Consider the following 20,569-nt stretch of genomic DNA (forward strand, 5'->3'; position numbering starts at 1 on the left):
TTCTTAGTATTTAAACATGCAGAGGATGAACTATTTCACACATCATTACTTTCTGAAACTTTCAGATAAGGGTCGTGAATTAAAATCTCAATTAACCACAAAGCTTAGAAACTAGTTTGTTTTGGACAAACACTGAACTGTAGTCAATTTAGTAAACTGGCGAAGTTCAATATATTACCAACATTCAATTTAGGCATGCCTCCTTCCTCTTCCTTTTCTCACAAACAGGGATTTGGGAGTGGTGGATGTAAGTAAACAACAATCATTTACTCAAAACAAATTTACTAAGCACCTTATATGTACCAGACTACACATGAAATATTTTACATGTCATCTTACTTAGTTCTCAAAAGCAACCTAAGAGATGTGTATTTTTGTCCCAATTCTACATATGAATAAAGAAGGTTCAGAGAAGTAACTTGCTCAAGGCCAGCAAGATTTTAAGTCAGATCTATCTTATTTGTACTACCCAGCACTAACTCTTCCCTTTCTATTCCAGCTTGCCTCACGTAAGCTCAGCCAACTGAACCTGCCCTCTAAAGTTCTCATACAATAATATTTGCATTTCTTCAGCAGTACTAGTTTTTGGTTATCACATTATAAAGGGGAAAAATGGCTAAAGCTGAGGACTAAGAATGATTCTTTTTTTTTTTAATCTCAGAAGTGTTCTATTTTCCATTAAATTATAGAAGAGTATACATAGAGATGGCTATAGTCCCCCAAATAGACTTCTACTGGAAGAAACCTCAACATTAATGTAGGACAAAAGAAAGATATTCTAGTGCTGTGTTCTTATCCACTTTGGTAGCCACCAGTTACATGTAATTACTGAGTACCTGCAATGTGGCTAGTCTGAACTGAGATGTGCCACGGTGTAAAATACACACAAAATGTATAAAAAAGAGCAAAATATTTCACTACCTTTTTATATTGATTACACATTGAAAGACAATATTTTAAATACATTGAATAAAATAAAATTTTAATAAAGTATGAAGAAAATATATTTCAAAAATTTCATTTTATTCCTTTTTTAATAACATGGCTACTTGAAATTTTAAAATTATATATGTATTTGGGGGGGAGAGGACAGCAGTATTCTAAGGCCTTCTAAGAAGACTTCAAATCAGACTACGCAGATAGTTTGTACACAAGGCATCCACCTGTACAAACACCATCCCTGAACAGAAGGTCTGAACCCTTACAATTAAACCTCTTAAAAGAAAAGATAGTGAGCTATCAAAAGAAAAACACTGAGAAAACTCACGTAATTATTCTGATCAGAAATAGCAAATAAATGTTAATTCTTACAGTAAAAAGCCAAAGAAATGTAGCCTTCTCCCCCATACACACTCTCCAAAATCTTAAAAGCTGTCTTTCCAACTTTTGATTTCATATACTTTCATGAACATATGTATCTTTATTGCTCAAGAATTGGACAAGATATTACTAGGGCCTTTATTTCAAATATTGATTCTAAGTATACTAGACCACAGAAGATCTAGAAGTCAATGTATACTGACTTTAGGACCCACCTAGAAGTTTCTGCTTCCAATACATCCCTGAAATCCATTTGTATTCTTACTTGGTCTTCTTTCACTAGAGGACCCAAGGAATTTCAGGTAATCGAAGTTCTATCAATCAATGTTTTATTTTCTATTGACCAAAATCTCAGGAAAAAGTACCAATAGAAACTTAAAAAAAGGGGCGCCTGGGTGGCTCAGTCGTTAAGCGTCTGCCTTCGGCTCAGGGCGTGATCCCAAGGTCCTGGGATCGAGCCCCACATCAGGCTTCTCCTCTGGGAGCCTGTTTCTCCCTCTCCCACTCCCCCTGCTTGTGTTCCCTCTCTCGCTGGCTGTCTCTCTGTCAAATAAATAAATAAAATCTTTAAAAAAAAAAAAAAAGAAACTTAAAAAAAAATCAATCATTAACTTAAATATTATATGGTTTTTATAAAAACTGATTTACAAGGTTTTAAATACAAATAATTGCCACCATTTACTATCTGAGACAACACGGATGGACCCAGAGGGTATTACGTTAACTGAAATAAGTCACACTGAGAAAGACAAAACTATTAGGTTTCCACTAGTAAGTGGAATCTAAAAACAAACAAAATCCCACAAATTTTGTCACCATGAAACACAGCTAGTACCCAAACAGTTTAAAATCAACTTACTAAAACGCTGAATTCAAAGTTCTCCAATAAGTACCTTGACTTTGTACCTATTCCTATTAAAATTGATTTAAAAATAGATCGAAAGAAATCTTATACACTCACAGTAAAATCAGAAGCAATTATATTTTATTTAGACCCCAGCCATAATAATGAATCCTTTTAGTTCCTCAGAAGGATCTACTATTAAAGGCCTTATTTTGAAAAAAAAAAAAAAAAAAAAAAAAGGCTATCTTGCAAATTACCTTCTAAAACTGTTGTGAAATCAAATGTTATAGCAAAACATGGAAAAAAAATCAAAACAAATCTGATAAATTCCATTCAAAGTCCTTGGTATGATGCAACATTGATAAAATGCATTCTTAAACACTAAAAATCTTGATAAATGAGTTTATCACAAAATTAGATTGAAACACTAACACTTCCAATATGACAGATTTCTTCCTTCACTGTGTTGTATATTGGTTTGCTAGGACTTCAAATACATTTGTTTAGGACTTAAGTGAAGTTGTTTTGATCGAAGGGTGAATCTGTTTATATTAAGGAATCTGCACTGGGATGTTGTCATCGACATCTGCTGTTGATAAGCACTTCCTAGCTCAACTGTTGACGGGGTGCTGCTGGGGACTCATGCGTAAGATCATATACAAGAACAGCTATGACGTAATGGACACTTAAACTTTAAATACCAAGAATTTTTTTTTTAAAGATTTTATTTATTTATTCAACAGAGATAGAGACAACCAGCGAGAGAGGGAACACAAGCAGGGGGAGTGGGAGAGGAAGAAGCAGGCTCATAGCAGAGGAGCCTGATGTGGGGCTAGATCCCGGAACGCCGGGATTACGCCCTGAGCCGAAGGCAGACGCTTAACCGCTGTGCCACCCAGGCGCCCCTAAATACCAAGAATTTGTGAGGACTTACCAAGAACGTTTTGTGTGGCCAAGGCTACTCTTGCTGATCTAAATAGCTCTCTGAAGATCTCGAGACACTTGCTTCTGCTGTGGCCAGGCTACTATTTGGTCAACAGTGGTGTTAAACCCATGCAGCAGTCTCAGGAAGAGAAGGGATACCTGTCCCTGCCTTGGCAAGGTTACTCCTTATAGCTAGTGGAGTAAATCGTGTAATGGTCCATGGAGTAATAACCTTCAGAGCAACCCACTTTGCTGCCAATACTGGTGCCATCATCCACTAGCCACATGCCCCAGAAGTGAGGAACTAAGCCAGCAGCTGATACCCAAGTTTTTGTTGGAAGGACTGACTGTACCAAGAACCAACTCATAGAAAGGTACACCTCAGGTGCGCCTGGGTGGCTCAGTTGTTAAGCATCTGCCTTCGGCTCAGGTCATGATCCCAGGGTCCTGGGATAGAGCCCCGCATCGGGCTCCCTGCTCAGTGGGAAGCCTGCTTCTCCCTCTCCCACTCCCCCTGCTGGTGTTCCTTCTCTTGCTGTGTCTCTCTCTGTCCAATAAATAAATAAAATCTTAAAAAAAAACAAAAAACAAAAACAAGAAAGGTACACCTCAACTAAATTTGGACTCTGTATCTTTTGTCTCCCCTTTGCCTGGAATAGTGTAATTGATCTATCATTGGTTTTGGAGTAGGTTATTTCTTTATTGGTTAATTAAGAGACATTATCCTGTATGCTACTGGCTTGTGAAATATTATAAATTATAATTCCTGCAGTGAACCTATGTTAAGATATTGGCAGATCATCTTAGTCTCTGAGCATAATTTGCCTCAAACAAAACACTGTGCCTTATGTAATGGCCCACTTAGTAGAAAATAATGGAAAATTGGGGCCAGAAATCCTATAATCTATTTTACTCAAACAAATGATCTAAAACTTTCCCTTTTCTTTGGAGTATGGAACTGTTTCTAATTTAAATATGTTCTTTTCCAAAAGAAAAAAAAAAGTCAAGGCAGCTAAATACATTGTTTGAATTTTCAATATAATGTTCCTAAACATGTCAGAAACATTTACCATGTATATGACTGGCTTCAGTGGTAAGCATACTAAAACTGGAACAATATACAGAAGATCAGCATAGCTTTTTGTGAAAATAACAAGAAAGTGCATGACACATTCTGGAATTTTTTTTAAACTTCAAAAAATTTTTCCTAATTCAATGAAAGATTTAAAAAACAAACAGGTACCAACTATTTCTTGAATGCAGCTTCAAATCACAAAGATAGTGAGATCTCTCATCCTGTCTAAACTCTGCTCTAGGGAAGATCCAGTGAAATTCTGGTGAACTCCCTTATCCCAGAATTGCATGAATGGGTTAAGATTGCTGGTGAAGTCATAAAGCAGAAAAGGCACTGGACTGAGAGTCACAAACACAGTTTTGAGTCCAGATCAGCCACAAGTAACATTATCTTGAACGTGCCACTTCGTTCAACCAGACCAGGTCCTTCATCCATAAAATAAGGTAGGGGTTTTCAAAATTCTGTGCATCTAGATTTCATCCCCCACTTTACTCCAAATGCCTCTCCAAACTTTAAAATTCACAGAGAATTCCCACTTCCAATCACTAATGGAAAGTCTAAATGATTTGCACAAAGGCAGAATTTCAGCATCCAAAGAGACTTGCAAACCTGGGGAGCTCCTACTTCTATTTGTGGGGAAACTTCCTTTTTATTGGGTCATGAAGGCAGAGGTCAGCTAGCACCACTCTGCAGATCTCCACCTCTCCCATAATTATCAAACTCCGTCTCCAACCCACCAACACAGAATTTGCACAGCTGAGGGGTATAATGAGGCTACAGCTCTTCACTTTAAAATATGAATCAGGGGTGCCTGGTGGCTCAGCTGATTAAGCTTCCCGCTCAGGTCTGATCTTAGGGTCTTGGGATCCTGGGATTGAGCCCCATCTCCTTGGGATTCTTTCTCTCCCTCTGCGCACCGCCCCCACACTCTCTCACACGCACTCTCTCTCAAATAAATAAATCTTTAATAAATGAATTAAAGGCTATAGGTTCTGTAACCCTTGTCTCAGCTCCAGGGGCTTGAATGCCAATCATAACCTCTGCTGCATGATACATATCTGTATAGAGTTTCAAATTACAATCTTGATTAGGTATAAAAATAATAGATTTTATATCACCTGAAACCTTGATCTTAAAACAATTTTTTTGATCTAAGAATACAGGAGGGGGGTGGGGAATTATTGTTTAACGGCTACAGAGTTTCAATGCTGCAAGATGAAGAGTTCTAGAGATGGAAGGTGGTGGTGGTTATACAATATTACCACCAAACTACACCTTTAAAAATGACTAAGATGGTAAATTTTATGTTGTATTTACCACAATAAAAAATATTGGAAGACAGCAGATACCCAGGACTCCAAGATGGTATCAGCTGTACCAATGAAGAGGAAACTCATGGATGTTAAAATAGGGAAGCTGGGAAGCTGGATACTGATGCAGGAGTTTGTCCCTAAAGGCACTTGCTTGGAGAGTTTCAGAGAGGTTACTACCAATATTACAAGTATGTCAATGTGAAGAAAGGGAGCACTGCTGAGCTTTCTATGGTGGCAGCTTATGTGCTGTTCTACCTTTCTTACGAGGAATTCAAACAACAGTGGCTAAGTGAATACCACTGAAGAGTGTGTGGCGGGTGGCCTGGCACCCCTTCTTGAGGAACTGGATCATTGCTGAAGCCTTTTCATATCCTAATTGAGAATTAACACCCAATAAAAGATGATTGGTACAAAATAAATATATTGGAAATTTTAAAAAGAATCCCCCCCAGATATAAGACTATTATTTATAGTATTTGCATAGGAATGACATTCTATTAAATACCATTCAAAACAAGAAAAGAAACCAAGTCTAGCAACCCTAAGTTTAGAGTCAGGCAATCCCAAAGCTTAGGAGAAAATCTTATGACTTAGTGGGTGGCCAAAGGCAAGAGTCAACAAAATAATGCCAAGTACCAAAAATAAAAAGTTTTAGAAGAGGTACAGTTACAGCTGGCCTAATGGGGCAGATGCACAATGATGGTAAATTCCAGATGCACATTCCTGACCCCTTCTTTGCCATCCCTCTTAGAGGATGCTTTTCAATGGGAACACTTCTCAAACAGAATTTGCGTTGTTAGCATGTATGCTTTCATAGAGTTATCTGTCATTGCCTAGGATGAGACAAGAGTGATAGATGATTACAATTTCCACCTCCCACTCTTCATACCTCTGCTGTAAGTGGACAGGAAGCTAGAAAAGGACACTCTTGAGGGAAAAAATAAAATAGAGAATGGATTTGGAAACAACACCTAGGAGAACAGGGCTAGCTACTTCTCCAGGCTGTTGTGAGCATAAGGCTCTATTTCTTATGCAGCAATTCATCTACCAGGTGTAGGCAGGCAAAGTCTTGACTCAGGAATTTAAAAATAAACAATGAAAAATGTCTCTGGAAGAATATACAGGAGACCCGAGTGGTTTGGGGGTGGAGTGACAACTTTCTTCTCACTGTATACTCTTTGTGCCTTTTGGATTTTGTTCTATATCCTTAAGTTTCTTATTCAAAAATTAATTTCAAATATCTAAAAATGAAAATAATTTTATAAAAACAGGCCTCACAATAAGTTTACCTTAGAAATCAAGTTAATAAATTCTTGCTTTTAAATAAATCAGTGAGGGCTTTTTACTCTTCTGTCAAACTTTTCATAGTATTTTATGTCAATGAATTATTTTTAAGAATTGCTTTTGAATAAGCTATTTTAATGCTTAAAAATCTTAAGCATGAAAGTTTTATCTTGTAATATTTGAGAAGTTAGTTCTGTCAAATCTTGTATTTTCTTCCATTTATAAAATAACTATGCCCTACTATAATATCGTCTCTGTTACATATCTTATTAAAGGGAGCTACAACCCCGCAAACAAAAATAGTCAATCATGCCTTTTAATAAATAGGAAACATTAGAGGAGACAAATCTTATGTTACTTGTTTCACTATGCAAATATGCAAAAACTTACTGGATTGGATTCTCTACTAACTTAACCCCAAAAATATACATATTTTGAATGTGCTTCTTGACATTTCTAATTGTTTCTTATAAGTACTTAGTATAGGTTTACTTTGAAGTTCCAAGATAAACCACTAAACATAAGGGGAAACCTCAAGATGGCACAATGTCCTGTAATGACAGCATGCAATACTTGACACTGAAATGTCCTATACCTTCAAATCTTTATTACTCCACTACACCAAAGTTTAAGATATAAAACACAGCACAGGGAGGGAGTTTCATTTGGAAACAAAGAATATTACACCAAAATGAGGACTATTCAACCATTTCCAAAGACACAAATGAAAACAAATCCAAAGACTGAACAATTGGGTAATAACTGACAAGCTGTAAAAATTAAGGAAAATTAAGAAATAGTCACATTTCTAAAGTCTCTTATGTACGGTAAGGAAAAGATACCTCCAACAATCTGCCTCCTTTCTAGTTGTATAGGTGCATCTCCCCTCTGTCATAAATCAGAGAATTGGAAATGGAGTAAAATGCATTTAAATTATATCAATGGTGATGGAATGTTCCTTCAACCTTTGCATTATTCAGCAAGTTGCACATATTTTTGCCTCCAAAATGACCCATTCCTCCCCTTCTAATCTCAAAGCCACTGCCTTACTTCATTTGCTTATCTCTAAATGCCTAACTTGTCTCTTTGCCAGCATTTTCTCCATGACAACATTCTTCACACCACCAATCTCAGACACATCTGATTATGCCGCTCAACAGCTAAAATAAGTGCCCCAGAATAATATCTAAATTTCTTAAAATAGTACCCAAGGCCTTCATGACCTAGTGCTCTCAACCTTACTCTCCTGTTTCCTCTCTCACCACATTTATCCTGTAGACCTACATGCCTTTCTATCATCTTGGTCTGTAATTCACTCTCCTCCAACATTGGAGATCCTCTAAAATTCAATTCAAATGTCAACCTCCTTCATGAAATGTTTCTCTCAGTGGAATAAACGTTTCCCTTCTCTTTGCCCCCTGCACTTCCTTTAAATTGCTGCCTTAGCATAGTTCTCAAGCTAGTGTTGGAATCAGCTACATAAGTGCCTATCTCCCTGCCCTATCCTTCTTGTCTGGTTCATGTGTTCCCTTAAAATGCTGAAAACATGTTAAACCATCCAAGTAATATGGACCTCTGTTCTCTAGAAGCTTTCATTCTAATAAGGAATATATAAATACATATACTTCTTCGTAATAAAATTAGGGGTAAATTTTATGGTATGTGATCTATATCTTAATAAAAAAAATAACACTAGTAAGTGGGGCGAAAGTTAAAAGATAATCCTTTCAACTACGTCCTCAGCAGGCAACTCTTTGATAGTAATAATGTTTTTAAGAAGGTAGATATCATCTTCGGTTGGCTATAAAAAAAATTATTGGGAAATGAGTTCTCCATATTTTAAAATTATAGGTACGGAGAAAAAAAGCCATATTTATTGACTTAAGACCTAATAAACTTATTTAAAAACTAGTTCTGTTCCCTAAGACTCACAGAGATGATCATCTTAGAGCTTTCTTTTGCATTATCTAAGCCATCTCCATGAAATTGGGTATTTAAAAAGAAATTAAACTCACCTATGACTTGCCAAGGATAGGATCACAACTGCTTCCTGATTTCTACCTGAACAATCTTAAGTATCTTAACTCTGCCTCTCTAAGCAAACCAAGCCAAACCAAGTTTAGTGTGGTAAGCCTTGCTTTATCAACTTTCGACTGGGAAAGCAGTTCCATTTTAGAAATAAGGTCCACATAAGTTGTTTTCGTTATTCTTGTGCACGTGTACACACATATACTTTTTTTCCTGGTATCTTTTTTAAAATTAAGAATTCACATACCTTAAAATCCATTCTTTCAACAGTACAATTCTGTGGTTTTTAGTGTATTCACAATGTTGTGTAACCATCAACCCTATTTAGTTCTAGAATTTTTTCATCATCCCACAGAGAAACCCAGTACCCATTAAGCAGTCACTCCCTATTTCCCCTACCCCTCAGGCCCTGGCAACCACTAATCTGCTTTCTGGATATGCCTATTCTGTGCATTTCACATAAATGGAACCAAACGATGTGTGACCTTTCATGTTTGGTTTCTTTCATTTAACATAATGTTTTCAAGGTTCATCGATGTTGTAGAATATATCAGTATCTCATTCCTTTCTATGACTGAATTAATCCCACTGCATGGATATACCACATTTATCCATCAATCACTTGATAGACCTTTAGGCTGTTTCCACTTTTACGTTATTACGAATAATGCTGCTATGAACATTAGCGTACAAGTGTTTTGTGTGAACAGTATGTTTTCACTTCTCCCGAGTATATACCTAGGAGAATTACTGGGCCATTACTATTTTTAACCATTAAACAGTATTAACTTTTTGAGGAACAGCCAAACTGTTCTATTGTACATTCAAAAACACATATCAAAAGGCAGTAACAACAGTTTCACATTTTGATTAAAAGCAAATTGTGCTATGCCTAGAGAAAAAGAATTCCTTTGGGACCAAGTGTCTTTAGAAGTTAAAAGTAAATTCAAGGTTTTACACGAGAGATTAAAACCCTTCAAAGCACTAGGATGTATAGCAAGACATGAAGCCCTTACTACAGCAAAATTCATTCTAGTCAAAGGGATTAAATATGCAAATATTTAAAAGTGAAAGAGGAAAAAAGTGACAACTATCAAGTTTATATAGTGGGCAGTAACTGTATTTCCATTCACAGCAACCTCCTACTCAGTATCTCCAAGTGGATGTCTAATAGACATTTCAAACTTAATAGGTTTCGAACTGAACTCCTTATTCCCTCTGCTCCCCAAAAGTGTTCCTCCTGCAAACTTTTGCCTAGACACCAAACCTTCGTCTCAAGTTTGACTCACTTATACCACACATCCCAGCTGGCAAATCCTGTTGTCTATATCATCCAAATATATCTAGAATCTAATCACATCTCACCACCTCTACCAGATACATCATCTCTCACCAAGATTACTGCACACTATAGCCTAGTGTCAGAACACAGCCAAAATAATCCTTTGAAAGGCTATGTCAGATCATGTCTGACCTCTTCAAAGTCATCCAATGGCCTCCCAACACCCATCCCTCATTCTGTTTCATTCATGCCAGATACTCTTGAGCCTCAGGGCTTTTTCCCTCTGCCTGCCTGCCTCGATCTTCCCCTTGTATCACATACATTCTTACCTTCTTCAAATCTTTACTGACATGCCACCTTCTCATTGAGGGCTTCACCTAGCCACTGTATTTAAACTTGCCATTCACCCAAATACTGCATTTTCATTTCCAGCTCTGTATCTCTCCAGAGCATTTACACCAATACAAAACACACTTTGTTTCTATTTACCTCTAAGAATATAAACGCCGTTGGGACAGGACAGTTCTTCTGCTTCGCTTACTGAATTCCCATAACTTTGAACATGGGCTGGCACATAATAAGCGTTCAATAAATATTTGCTAAATGAATGATCAAATAAAAGGAAACAAAGTTGCTCAGAAAAGAAGAGCTAAACAGAAGTCAGAAATACTTATAAGGAACTAATATACTAAATATAGTAAAGATGGAACGGGAATGGAAAACCACTGTTTTTCGAAAAATATGCCATTATGTTTCCACAGTTTGCTTTAGGAAAAATTGCGATCCTTATTTATTTCATTGTTCTTAAAAAGGATCTATCCATTGTCCATTGCCAAGGGCCCTGAGTTTCTGAAGAACTAAAATAAACTTGGGGTCCTGGAGTGATGTCCTTTTCTCAATTGCCACATATACGTAGAGCCAAGGACTTTCATGGTCTTGGCTTTCTATTAGACCCACTCTCAAGATCCTAACACAGTATAATCATAGGTTTCTTGGCCACCTTCCAAGTAAAACCACTAACTGGGGAGTTTACCTTCCTTGGAAGTTAAAATCACAGAATCTTTAAACTGAAATGGATCTTAAGATAATCTATCCCAACCCCTATATAATTTATATATTAGAAAACTAAAGTAAGAAAGAAATAAAGTGACTTGCTCAAAGTATCTTGAATAGTTACACTAAGTATTTTTCAAAAAGTAAGTGATAAGCATTACAAAATCTAAGAGAATTCAGGGGCGCCTGGGTGGCTCAGTCATTAAGCATCTGCCTTAGGCTCAGGTCATGATCCCAGGGTCCTGGGATCAAGCTGTATCGGGCTCCCTACTCAGCGAGAAGCCTGCTTCTCCCTCTCCCACTCCCCCTGCTTGTGTTCCCTCTCTCGCTGTCTCTCTCTCTCTCTGTCAAATAAATAAATAAAATCTTAAAAAAAAAAAATCTAAGAATTCAGACACTTGGAACAAATCCTCCAAAATCCAAAACCAGACATTAACAAAAATTATGTACAAATGATATTTCATAATATCAACAAGTCTATCTATCCATACACTAGATTTAAAAGATATAACAGAGCCATCAACAGAATTATACTCTGGTATTGGCCAAGTAAATGATGGACAAATTCAGATTTTTAAAAAAGGCACACCTCTTCCCAAAAGGAGGCTTTTCTTGTTGAGTGTTGGGAATGATGAGAATTTCTAAAGTCTTCTTCCAAGTACCAAACTTTCCTAAGCATTACTTCAAAGTAACAGTATTAGGATGTTTCTATGAACCAGTCATTTTCATGTCAGGTTCATAAGGAGTGTTATTAAAATCTACATGACCGGGATGCCTGGTTGGCTCAGCCGGTTGAGCAACCAACTCTTGGTTTCAGTTCCAGTCTTGATCTCACGGTGTGAGTATGGGCCCACGCTGGGCTCCACGCTAGGCATGGAGCCTACTTAAAGAAAAAAAAAAATCTACATGCCCTTCACCACCACCCTCTCCCTCCCATCCCTGCAATATTCTAATATACCTTCTAGGGAGATGTGTCCTTGGCACTATTACTAATAAGAGTATATTGTAGCCTTCAAGGGCCTTACAGTGATAAGAGACTGTGAACCAGAATTATAAACTATCTCCCATCATGCTACAGATTAAAAAAAATTATTTTCATGGACGGTAATGTCTTGCCAAAAACTCTTTCCATAGCCTGCACCTAGTGATATCCTATCCTGCCTTTCAAGGCCCACCCTTGTCCTCTTTGCTTGAGATTTTTTCTGACCACTCCATCTGTGGGGCTCCTTTCTTGAGATGACCTATAGCCTTTGTTATCTGTACCTGCCATTCAGCATCACACACTGGCAAGTAACATCTTTTGTGTTGTCATCTTAGTTGTTGCTTTTTCTACGTTTGACTGGAATGTAGAGTCAGAATCCAAGGAGTTATGTAATTGATATTCCTATAGGGGTTTTCTGGAAGGCAAAACATAATCCTCTTACATATGAAAGGGAAGAGTCAGAGGTCCTTATAGAGTGATTGGGTTTAGAATACACACCACACCATCACTGAACTGCAATTTTAGAAGATTTTGGTTATACTAAAACAATGATTTCCAATCTGTTAAAGTAATAAAGATATCTTTTAAGGTCAAAATAGGTTTTAAAAGCCGAAATCTCTCTCAAATAGTAGGTATTAAATATCTCAATTGAGAGATATTTATACATGCATTCAAAACTATTAGTACATATATGAGAGGTATGGTACTCCTTTGGTCCTCAGAGCATACTTCGTGTGCACAAATTGAAGTTCCCCCAAGACCTCAGATTGGCACATGGTTTAATTTTATTGTGCATTGGATATGGGATATTACTGCCATATTAAAAAGTACTACTACCTAAAAATATTTAGAAGCAAAATAGAGAAAGGCAACTAACCTATCTCTCTATCCCCCCCAACTGCAACCCCTTTGGAATCCCAGCATAAAATCCTTCTGTAACTCAACCCCTTCTCCCATGAAGTAGCATATTTTAAGCAACATGAAACAATTCGCTGTTTCAATTATAAACTTTTCTTGTGGTTTTAAATTAATAGCATAGCAAGAGGAACAAAGAAATGAATATTTTAGATAAAACCAAACAGCAAATATATGAAGGTCTATCTCATATATACTTCCTGATTCTCCTGAAATTTCAATACTATTTACCCATTTCATCACCTTTTTAAAAAACAAACAAACAGGGGGTGCCTGGGTGGCTCAGTCAGTTAAGCAGTTAAGCGTCTGCCTTCAGCTCAAGTCATGATCCAGGGGTCCTGGGACTGAGCCCTGCATCCGGGCTCCCTGCTCAGTGGGAAGTCTGCTTCTCCCTCTCCCTTCCCCTGCTGGTGCTGGCTTGCTCACTCTCTTTCCCTCTCCCTCTCCCTCTCAAATAAATAAAATCTTTTTTAAAACAAACAAAAAACTACCAGTATTTTCCAGCAGAGGAATAAACACTATTCTAATCTTGGTTCAAGTCTTTTGTGCATTCACCAACAAGAATGAGGCTAAATGAGCAGTATAGCACCCCATTTTAAGGAGTTAGCCTTGGGCTCAAACCTTGGCTCTGCCACTTACCAACTGTATGATCTTGGGCAAGCTACTTAACTAAATTCCACATAATTTATGTAAAGTGCTTAATAGGATCCTTGGCAGGTTTCAAGAGCTGAGAAAAATGGTTACTGATTAATTATACCTGATATATGACAGAAAAGATTATCATAATTTCAAAGCTTCCTTTCAATTCATATTGTCAAAGTTCCTTCTTGTCTGGCTTCGACAGGCCTATTCCAGGTATCCTGAACCTCCACTGACCTACATCTGGTTCTGTGACCTCCGGTTCTACCATGACTACTACCATCAGCAGTCTCCAGAAGTTAGGAAAAACCTGACAAAATGAAACATGAGGTCACTTGAGTAAAGCAAAACAACAACAAAACCCACTTTGAAACAGTGAAATCACTGAAGCAGGAATCACTGCCTTAGAAAGGGAGACAAAGTAAAAGGACAAGAGAAAAAAATCAAAATATTCAAATACTCTTAAAACCCTTAACTCCAAACAAATGATTTGTTTATTTTAGGACCAAATTTTAAACAACGTCATGGTTGTCTGCAGAAGCCATCAATAACTGGAACCACTAATGAAACATGCCTCATTAAAATAATTTTCTTTACCACTTTTGATAATGATTTCACCATTGCTAGATTATTTAATATGAAGTCTCAACAACTTCTTGAAGTTTCTCCTTTCCCATGCAATCCAACAAGTGGTGAATTAGTTCTTCATCATGTGTTTAGGCTTCCTGCTGGAAAGTATAATTAAAATTCAGCAAGCAACAATTCTACTTGGTACTAAAACCCTGTCAAATTCTTCAGTGGAGTGGAGTCTGGTTTCTCCAGTAGCCAGCTGAGAGTTCTGTAAGAAAAACGTGGGGCTGCTCAACTTGATGCTGGCCATTCAGTAGATGGCACTCTTCCCTTTGAGCCCAAATTAAACAAGCTCCAAGAAGCATGTTCTGTGACAGTCCGGTGGGATACAAAACAGGGTTTCTCTCTTCAAAGCACTTTAACTGATAGTCACAATTCCTCCAGAAATACATTCATCAAAAGCTGATGGTCCAACCAGACACTTTTAAAGAGCCCAGCGAAATTCAGATTATAAAAACATCAAACACGCTATAAAATCACCTAACTTGAGAGATTACCAAGTAATCAGCTTTTCAGAGCCTTCCCTATGTCAAGCAGATACACTGTTCTTATTCAGGTATAAAATGTTCCTTTCCTATTACATTCTGCTCTAGAGGTGAAAGTCTTTGTGGCTTGTGACCAAACCATTGTCTATCTAGTATTTCATCAGAGTATTTAATGATAATAGTTTAGAGAACTATGATTTTTTTGTCATCATCAACATTCAGTAAGACAAAAGATGTATTTCTTTCATATTACTTTCAACTTTTGGTTAAAAATAGTTTTTGATACCCACTTAAAAAGAAACATCCTAACACAAAATTACTGTAGATTTAGTTTAGCAAAAAACTGCTTAAACAATATGGATTTCTGGTTCATTAATACGTATTTTAATTTTAATGCATAATGGCTCCCAAATACTACACGATCAGTAAGGTTTCTCACACTTCTGTTTCAGAGATCTTTTTCTGAAATCTAAAAAACAGTTGTGGACAGCGATGGAAGGAAATTCCTTTCAGTAAACTTTCCAGTTAAAAGCCAAACTTTTCAGCAATCAGATAGGAATCACCTTGAATATTCCACCTCTCTCTAGAAGAGATAAAACTCAGTCCTGGCAATAAAAGTCATAGGAGGATGGCAAGGTGGAAAGAACACAGTTTTAAAGCTTAAAAAAAAAAAAAAAATTGGGAGTGGGGACAAGGAATGAGACAAACATATCAACTACACTGCCAATCTCTTTCCCCTTTCCACTATCTGCGCCGTCCTACGCACTTAAGCCCATTCACAACTCCACTTAAGCTGTGACCATCACCATTCCCCAACCTCTTCCTCAGACATTAAGAAAGGCTGCCCTTATAGAATCTTTTCATGTACTAATAAGACAAATGAGATTAGAAATGACACCCAGCTAACAGTTGCTGGCTCTAATTTCTGAAGGATTAAAAACAGAGAGTTCTTAAAGAGTCTCTGGGAAGGACCTGACCCCAAAATACACATCTTCAGACATACCAAGGAAGCCTAATTAACTTCTCCATGAGGATACAGAGTAAATCCAATTTTTTTTTTTTTGGTATGGCATTTAGTCATTCCAGCAGATCAAAAGATGACAGGATGAGAACACTATATGGAAAAAGGAAAAAGGAAATGCTGTCCTTGTACAGGATAACTGAGCCATTGTGGAAGAACGTCACAGAAACATCGCTGATGGACAAATTAAAGGCATACACCAAGTTCCAAGATACTGAAAAACTCAGCACTTCTCCAACCTGATTGCTTTCTACATTGTTCGAATTCCAGCTCCCCTAGCAGGCGACCAAAAACAGCCTCGGAGAGGAATTAAACAGTCTCCTGAACTCATACCTGTGGTCCTTTCCTCTTCCAAAGAGGTAAGGGGATGGTGGAGTAAAAAATTACAGGAATAAATTTAAAGGAGTGTGATAGGTAGCAAAAAGAATAAAGTGACAATTTCCCTATGTCACCTGGAGTTAGATTTCCATCTTGCTTAATCAATTGCTTGCCTTAATGTTTATTTGCCTTAATGCACCTTGGAGCATTAAAAGTTTTATTAATATATACAATGTACTTCTTGAGACACTGGTTTTAAAAACATTATGTCATTTGCCCTTAAGCTTCCAAAAAGTGTTTAACCCCTGGCTGGCTAGGTGACCAATTTTTATCCTATAGAAAGCATATATGTCTGCTGCAGAAAAAGTGAGTTTCATCACCACAGGTTCAAACTGTAGTCTTGTTTGAGAAGGTAGCAATCTTAAATGCTAGTTAATGTACTGCCTATACACCAATATCCTTAGGCCCAGTTTTGGACAATTTGAAACAAAGAGATTTCAAAGTTCATCTTACACCAGGGAGGTCTTACCATTTCCAATTAAGCTTTACCGCCAACTTTTAAAAACAAGTAAATATAAGGTATGTGGCAGCAGTGCAGATCAGTCTGACATCACGTTAAAGTACAACTTAGATCTAAACTCATTATAAAGATGTAACTGTACATCAAAGCCTATACAATAACAATTCAGCTTTGGCATAGTTAGAAACCAGTCTATACTATCTTCCTAAGAAGGTAATTTATAAGAACAATAACCCTTTTAATATCAAAGATGGGTTTCATTCATTTCATACCTTTGGTGATTATGGTACTACTTTTTGGGTTATACTAGATAACACTGAAAGCCACATTCAATCTTTAAGGTTTCTAGGATACTCCTCATTAAATTGCTCCCTCAGTGTAGTAAGTAATATCCTAGAAAACTGAAAGAGATTATTAATGCAGCTTTTCAAAGATATCTAACAAAAATTAGTTGAAGGAAATAAGAGACTCTGATTCTCATTATTTGTACTATCATCTAAGGCTCCACCGTAAGTTAAACGGTACCATCTTAACATTCAAATACGTGTTCAACTGTGCAATTAACTTAATTTTGAACTGCATTTTGAAATCTGTCCAGATATAAAAGATCAACATTAAAATGCACATGAAATAAAGAGCCCACAAACTTTTATTGCAACACTTATTTTTAATAAACACAATTAATTTTCAGTTAAAATTGTTCAACGCATACTGTTGATACTCAAATTATTTATTGCATGAATGCCAAGCAAATAATTTTTAACTTGACATGAAAGGAAGAGTATCTCCCAAGTAGGATGGTTAAATACGTGTGTGTCCATAACTAGTTACTGATAGAAGGAAAAAATAATTAAATTCATCTAGTTATAATATATAAGGGATGCGTAAGAGTTAACACACGTTTTCTTTCAAGCTGCAGTCAAGAAAGACTTCTAACCTGTATGATAAAAAGGATTCTGTATATATACACCCATTACAGTAAAAATTTGAGATTGTCTTGGCTCTTGGCCAAGAGAGCTTAGTCAGTTGCAGAACCCATAACAATCTCATCTATAAAATACACTGGAATGGACCCCAAGTTCAAATGATAAACCACTAACACGAAAGACATAAAAGTATCAGGGCACTCATTTTGAACCTCAATGACCTAACACAGTGTATGACTCCTTAATTTTAAATAAGGTGTCCATATTTAAAAGAAAGAATAGCACTCTGATTAGACATTTAAAATTTTTTTCCATTCAAACTCTACAAATTTAGCATTTACAAAGCATTTGGAAACAGCTGAATATTAATTCTAGCCAAAAAATTTAGTATTTATGTGAAAAACAGATTAATAACCTGTGTCTTCAATACAGCTCGGGCTTTCTTAATTCAACATATGCTTGCTTTTAAACATTTTTTCCTAACATTATATTCCATTAACTGTCAACAAAAGGACAATTCAGTTCCCTACAGTAATTCTAAACATTACTTAAACCATCTCCTAATTTAGGTTATAATTTATTTGCCTGACCTATCAACTACACTGGTGAAGCAGCAACATACAATTTCATGAGGAATGTGAGTGACAAAGTAGAAGTCACAGTTATATCTTAAGGCTAATTTTAGGAGGCAACTCAGGTGGAATTTAGGACAAATTTAAGTTAAAATCCATCTTAGGTTGATATGATGTTCATAATCAGAAGATCAGCCCTACAGATTTAGTGCAGAACCAGAATCTCTCCAAGGGAAACTAGTGCCTGCTGGGCCTGATGGTGTTCCAACACATCTGGCAAGCTTTAAAAAAAAAAAAAAAAAAGACTAATATCTTCAGTAATTAAAAAGATAACATACTCTGGCCCAAATATAGTATCCCAGCTAAACTTATGAATCAAAAGAGAATCCTCGTCCAAAGTCAAAAGGTGATTCCAGTTAATGCAGATGAATCACCACCATTCATATTTAAACAACCTGTTGGTGGTATTAATACAGGAGGGTGTGGCTAAACAAGACAAAGGCATACCTGCAGTCCCGGGAATACTCCCAAAGACTTTCACTGATTTGTAACTACTTCTTCAAGTATAATAGCGCGGCCCACTAGTTTACATGGGCTCACTCTAGAGTCAGACTCTGGATTCAGATCCAGCCTGTGGCACTTAGTGCCTTTACTCCCTCGGCAAAAACCTAGGTCTCTGTTTAGTCACTGAGTTGCCGTGAGGAATAAGTCAATTAAATCATAAAAACCCTGTCTGGCACAGAGGTAGAGGAAATAAATATTGGTTGTTACAAATATTTGCTTAGTCTTCACCTGGTATGTAGTGTGATATAACTACCCTCTGAAAAGGCTCAATTTATATACCGATGATGATAAACACAAAGCACTTACTGAGTGACAGACTATAATGTAAACACTTTACATAAAACAACTCAGTTAAGGTTCTGATATTATCATTCCCCAACACTCTACAAATTGAATTTGTTCAGATTTGGGTTTCTATGCTTTTATAGGATTTCTTCCCTCAAACAGAAATGCTTCTTATACCCTGATGACATGTATAAGTGCTGCTCAGTACTGCTAACCAACTGCTTTGCCACACAACAGATTAAACAGCTAACAACCTGTATAGGCTTAGGTGTAACAAAAACAGACATGATACACCTACTTCAGGAAGCCTCACAACTGCAGAAGTTGAGTCTCACCTTGAGTCTAGATTTTAGGATTGTGTGTAGGAGGTGAAGCTGATGCTACGTCCTCTTAGTCTCAAGACATTCTGGTTTTACAAAGACCAAATCCACACTTTAAACATCACCGAGGGGCGTGCACACTCTTCCCAGCATAGCATTATTGAAAAAAGGGGTTAGAAATAGAAAAGTGTACAATTTTTTCATTTTTAGAATATAAAACAAATTTTGAAAATACAACCCTTCGATCATGCAAATAAGTATTTCCCAGGTGTCTTATGATCACCTGTCACGTCAGATGTTTACCAACAAACCTCCTGTTATCATATATGTAAAAAGCTATAACATATTGAATGCCCCATAACCAATTATCTCTTATTTTACATTTAAATTGAGATACATTATATTTAACATTCAAAATTGATAGGCCACTTTTTTTTTCTTTAAAAACAACTATCACCAACACACCAGCACCTGAGGTCAATTTTAAGAGTGAACTCTATGGATGGGGTGCCTGGGTGGCTTAGTCCGTTAAGCGTCCGCCTTCGGTTTAGGTCATGATCCCAGGGTTCTGGGATCTAGCCCCACATCAGGCTCTCAGGCTCAATGGAGAGTCTGCTGCTCCTTCTCCTGCGCCCCCCCCCCCCCGCCCGCGCTCATGCTCTCTCTCACTTGCTTTCTCTCAAATAAATAAAATCTTAAAAAAAAAAAAAAGCGAACTCTTTGGGAAGAAAAAAAAGAGCGAACTCTTTAAAAAGATGATGAGTTAAATGTAGCAAAAGTGGCCATTTTTTTTCTGGCCCTCCCTCTGCACAATTAATCTGCTCAATTTAAGCAAAGGAAAACGAGTTAGAGGGCAATTACAATGCATTCAAGATTTGAATACAAAAAAGCTTTACACATATGCTCCAAAAGTAATGCTATAAATGAGTTTGTACCATACCTTAATTACACAAATTTTTTAATAGTCAAGTATTTTAATTTAACTACGGGTTACCCTGTACTCTTATTCTCTTTAACAACACTCTCTTTGGAAGTCTTCTGAAGCCCAAATTAGGATATACTAAGCATGATGTACAGGCACTTCATTCCAAGAAAAGCAACCATTTCATACTGCTAAATCTGAAATACTGTATAATTTAACATAAACATGCACACACGTTTATGTAGCTGGTTCCAACCCCCAGAATCTTATCAGCACCTTCACTACACTTGCATATAATCCCAACTCAAAATCTTCTGGTTGAGTTAAATTCCCTTTCTCTCCTTACC

The 20,569-nt window shown here is 36.9% G+C and overlaps 1 protein-coding gene across 17 annotated transcripts in view; it reads right to left on the reverse strand.

Moving 5' to 3' along the window:
• Positions 1-20,569, reverse strand: part of ADD3 (adducin 3) — a 126,095-nt gene that overhangs the window by 102,191 nt on the left and 3,335 nt on the right. For 3 of the 17 annotated variants that reach the window (XM_057308906.1, XM_057308910.1, XM_057308911.1), the window contains one exon: positions 19,316-19,442. The exons of the other annotated variants lie outside the window; for them this stretch is intronic. The gene's annotated coding sequence lies outside the window, so the exon portion shown is untranslated. Of the gene's footprint in view, positions 1-19,315; positions 19,443-20,569 lie in introns of those variants that run through there. 17 annotated transcript variants of the gene reach the window in all.

This window comes from Ursus arctos, unplaced genomic scaffold (genome assembly GCF_023065955.2).
Source record: "Ursus arctos isolate Adak ecotype North America unplaced genomic scaffold, UrsArc2.0 scaffold_7, whole genome shotgun sequence".
Lineage (NCBI taxonomy): Eukaryota > Metazoa > Chordata > Mammalia > Carnivora > Ursidae > Ursus > Ursus arctos.